General features: G+C 39.8%; 1 protein-coding gene across 6 annotated transcripts in view; it reads left to right on the top strand.

Moving 5' to 3' along the window:
- The first annotated feature begins 25 nt into the window (after positions 1-25).
- Positions 26-5,099, top strand: part of LOC105486302 (glutathione S-transferase C-terminal domain containing) — a 130,570-nt gene continuing 125,496 nt past the window's right edge. The window contains exon 1 of one of the 6 annotated variants that reach the window (XM_011749128.2): positions 26-236. The gene's annotated coding sequence lies outside the window, so the exon portion shown is untranslated. The other 5 variants (XM_011749129.2, XM_011749133.3, XM_011749130.3 and 2 more) reach the window with 5 other exon arrangements.

Raw genomic sequence — 5,099 nt, 5'->3', positions numbered from 1 at the left:
GACGTTACTTCCCTTTTTCCGGTCCGCCGGATTATGAATGACGGCCGGCGGGAGTGTTTTCCAGATAAACTAGCTGTCGTTTTTCTTCTGGCCTCTGTGGAAGCGAGTGGTCTGCGGGCAGCAGCTCCCAGAGGCAGCCTGGGAATTCCAGCTCGGGCTGGGCGGGAAGGCGCAGGCGGCCCAGGTCGCCGACACGCTCACGCACCCTACCTGCCTGGCCGCGCCTCTGCGACCAGGTAAAGAGGGCGCTCGGGCCGCCGGCTTCTCAGCCTCCGCGACCCCCAAAGGACCGCTCTTTTCTTCGGAGGTCTATAGGGCTGAGGATGCGGGGAAAGGGTGGGAAGGATAAGGGCGTGGTATCATCGTCCTGACGTTTCACCAGCCCTGGGGCCGCCTCAAACTCCTTTTTGGCCACTCCTGCTGAAGGTGCGGGTTGAGGGCTCTGGGCTCCTCAGTAGTACGCGTTTCCCAGTTTCCTCCTAGCCAATCCCTAGTGTCTTCCTCTGCTGGAGAAATGGGACAGCTTCCAGTTGGAGGCGTTGGTGGGGGTGGTTTGATATTTGCTGTTAAGTGTAATTTCAGACCTCTTGGGTCACACTTTTAACTTCTCTTCTCTCTTTGGCATTGAGTTTTCCATTCCAGCCCTTCCTAATTGCAGAAAGCAGTTCTATGTGAATACTACCTAACATTTACTCCAAAGGACTTGCCTCATTTTGGGCCATTCGCTTATGTTTTGTCATCACAGCAGTATCTCTTCGGTTTTTAACTTCTGTAGAAAGTTTAACTTGCATGAAAATTGCTTTGGCTTCAAAAACTTTTGCTAATACACGTACTTCCATTCCAACTTTCCACCTGGTTTTGGGATTAGATGACTTGTTTTTTTCCTCTTTATTCTTAATGCCAGGATCCCATTCCTTGTCATAAATTCTTGAATATCAAGAAAATGCCAGCCTTAGTAATGTATCGTGTGCTACATTATTGATAAAGAAGGTGGTGTATTTCTATTTTATCTAAGCTTATCGGTAAAAGCAGTGCTTACAGGAGAAAAGGCAAAAGCTAGCAAGAACTAGTGATGTGATAATTTTAAACATGTAAACATGGTTATTTAAATCCATGATAATAAACTGTTATAACACAACTAAATGATTCGCTGTCATATTTAATAAATCAAACATTAAGCTATGTGGTTTTTTTTTTTTTTTTTTAAACTGCCTGATTGGGGGCACACACCACTGAGAGGATTGCTTTAAGCATACTCATTACTAAAAATCGTGTATTACACCTGTAGGTATCATTTTGTGAGGTCTCACTTCAAAAATAAGACTGAAAAGGTCAATGAGATTTGAGAATCATCTTATCAGTTCTTTTTATTTTATATATTTTACACTTTTTTTTTTTGCTTTAATTTAAACAGAGCTCAAACTTGAGCGTCTCTAGTAGTGGGCCCATCAAGTTTTTGTTTTGTTTTGTTTTGTTTTGTTTTGTTTTGTTTTGAGACGGAGTCTCTCTCAGTCGCCTGGGGATGGAGTGCAATGGCCTGATCTCTCCTCACTGCAACATCCGCCTCCCGGGCTCAAGCAATTCTTCTGCCTCAGCCTCCCGAGTAGCTGGGATTACAGGCGCCCACCATCACACCCGGCTCATTTTTGTATTTTTAGTAGAGGCGGAGTTTCACCATGTTGGCCAAGCTGGTCTCAAACTCCTGACCTCAAATGATCCGCCCGCCTCGGCCTCCCAAAGTGCTGGGATTACAGGCGTGGGCCACCGCGCCGGGCCTGTTTTTGCTTTTTTAAATTTGTTTTACTTGTAGCTTTTGTATCATCTGTGATTTTTAAATAAAAATAAATACTGAGTATCCAATTAGCTTTTCTAACAAAGAATAAATACTGAATATCCAATTAGCCTTTCTAATAGCAACAATTTAGCAGCCCTCAAAATTAACAAATTCTGGAGCCAGCTAACTAATACATCTGTAGTATACACGGTTCCCTGGTGTGTGTGTGTTTATTCTAAGGTATTTAATGTAGTTTATGGAATTCTGTTATGCAGAATATTGGAACACTTGGAATGCAGATATTTAAACCATGTACATTAAAACAAGCACAGGTATTGTTTGCTGTGAAAATTAAGTAATTTTATTTCGTACTTGATGTTAGCCATTTGCGCTGTGGATCACTGTTAATTATGAGGTCTGGTTTAGCTGCAGGCATTATGACTCCATGGCAACAGATGATTCCCTGGGGGGTCTCCAGAGAGAAGATTACACCCTTTGTTTATGGCTAAGGTTACAGTAAGCTTTTCACTTAAAAACTTTTTTCCTACTTCTTTACCAGATAAGAAAACAGCTAATTTTAATCATTGGCTTTTGTTCTCTAGGACTTAACTGCATCCCATATTACATATTTAATGAGCTTGAAAAAATCTCAGTTTTTTTCTTATCTTTTTTGACTTTAAATATTTAAGGTAATTGGCTGCTATCTGTTGAGGGGCAAGCTTTTTTGTTGTTGTTGTTGGTTTTTTTTGGTTAAATCTATGTTATTGTAATAAAATAGGGTGCAATATTCAACCAAATAGTGTTGTTTTATGAAAAACATAAAACCCAAGCTAAGTTATAAAATTCAAAATATTGAACATATGATGTAGGAGAGAGTTTTTAGCAGGTTTAAATTTTAATCTTTAAGAAAGCAGTTTGTGATTTTTCATACTTATAAACTGTGTTGAACTTCTTATTTTGTACAATGGGTTAGTATGCACATGGATTACGGGTTTCACATTTATATTTTACCTTTCATGATTCCCTGGCTTTCAGTCTCAGTAACAACTATGTTTTTTCAGTGTTTGGGTGGGAAAAACTTTTCAGTCAATATAAATCCCTTACCTTTCATGGAAAGACGCTTGAAAATATGAAGCATAATTTGGGTTTTGCCCATCAAAGTTTGCATTTTTTTTTTTTTTTTTTTGAGATGGAGTTTTCCCCTTGTTGCCCAGGCTGGAGTGCAATGGTACCATCTCGGCTCGCCGCAACCTCTCCCTCCCAGGTTCAAGCAATTCTCCTGTCTCAGCCTCCCGAGTAGCTGGGAATACAGGCATGCCCCACCACGCCTGGCTAATTTTTTTTTTTGTATTTTTAGTAGAGACGGGGTTTCTCCATGTTGGTCAGTCTGGTCTCGAACTCCTGACCTTAGGTGATCCGCCCCAGCCTCCCAAAGTGCTGGGATTACAGGTGTGAGCGACCGCGCCTGGCCCAAAGTTTGCATATTTTAATAGTGCCAATTGGTAAGGAATTTGCTTATAAATTATAAAGAAATAATAGTAGCTAGTATTTATTTAAGGACTTAATATGTGACAAGCTTTGTTCTGTACAGCACACTACATGGTAGGTACAGTTATTGTCTCCATTTTATAAGTGAGGAAACAGATATGCAGAAAAGCTTTTTATAGCTACTAAGAATCAGAACCAGGATATTTGCACCCAGGTAGTCTGGCTCAACAGTCTCGGCTCTAATCTATTACTTTATAATTCTTGTTTTATAAATATTCTCGCTAGGCACATGTATGAAGTCTAGTTAAGATTCTTAGTTCCTTTGCCCTGGATATAAGTATACATAAAAACTTCTGTGCTTGCTCTATTTATGAGTTTGGTTAGATTCCATTTATATTTTTCCCAATTCACCTTACAAAGGTGATCTTATTTCTTCATTTTAATTTATACTTAGTTGATCCTTAAAATAGATTTATTAATTTGGAAAAGAAAGAATGGTGTCATGAAGAACGAAATTCATGTTGTACCAAGAATAAAGTTATTAATAATACTCTCAGACAGTGATTTCTAACATTCATGTATGCACATTCATTCCTTGAACTAAAGTTTGAGTTCATTAAACACTGGAGATATTATAGTGTTAGGTGATAAGAGCTATGAAGAAAAAGGGACGCTAGGTAAGAGGCTAGGGAGTGCTTTTTCAATTCAGGCAGTCAGGAGAGGCTGTTCTGAGTTAATATTTATGCAGAGAAATCAATGAAATGAGGGAGCAAGCCATGTGAATCTCTTGGAGAAAAGCATTCTAGGCAAAGAAATAGCAAGTACAAAAATTCTCAAGTGGGAGCATTTCTGGCACCTTCCAAAAACAGCAAGGACAACTGTGGCTGGAAGGGAGTGAAGAAGGATAAAAGATGAGGTCAGAAAGGGATAGCTAGGGTCACAGTAGGCCTATAGGCCATAATAGGAAATTTGGATTTTATTCTGAGTGTGCTGAAGAGCCACTGGATGGTTTTGAGCAGGAGACATCTGATTTATGTTTTTAAGGATCATCCTGTTGTTGGAGAATGGACTGTTTTATGGCAAGTGGAGGAAAACAGTTAATAGGCTTTTGCAGTAGTCCTTGTAAGCACTGGTGATGACTTAGATTAAGGTGGTAGTGGTAGAGGTGCTAAGGAGTTGGATTTAGCGTATACTTCAAAGGTAGAGATGGCAGGGTCTGAGAGAGAGAAGAAAAGAAGTTGAGTGGGACTTTTGAGTTTTCGGCCTGAGCATCTGGTTGATTGGTGTTCCCATTTTACCAGGAAGTAGAACACTAAGGGAAGAGGAGCAGGTTTAGAAAAACATCCACATGGAGATGTCAGGTAGAATACAGGAGTCTGAAGTTAGGGGAGAAGATATGGCTGGGATATACATGTAAGAGTCAGATAATATTTAAAGCTATGGCACTGGAGATCACCCAGAACAGTGCTGTCATATTGTGAGTTGTGCCCCATTAATGAGTCAGGAAATCAATGTAATGAGTAACAACCAGCATTTAAAAAAACAAGTACAGAGGAAAAAATATCAGATTTATCCCATATAGTAGGATAAGTATTGCTTCATGACATTTTTGTTTCCATTTTATTCAGTGTATTGTGTGTTACATTATAAAATGTGTAACTAATTGTGTGGCATGATCACAAGTGTGAAAACCAGTATTCAAAGGATGAAGTGTGGATTGAGAAGAGGGCAAAACACTGAGCTGGGGTCACTGAGCCATCTGCAGAGTAGCCAATAAAAGGAATCAGGAAAGAATTGCCAAAGGATTTAATCCAGTGTAGAAACTTGTCAAATAACC

Source organism: Macaca nemestrina, chromosome 3 (assembly GCF_043159975.1).
Source record: "Macaca nemestrina isolate mMacNem1 chromosome 3, mMacNem.hap1, whole genome shotgun sequence".
NCBI lineage: Eukaryota > Metazoa > Chordata > Mammalia > Primates > Cercopithecidae > Macaca > Macaca nemestrina.
Note: the sequence above shows the minus strand (reverse complement) of the source record. Positions and strands in the feature narration are given on the sequence as shown.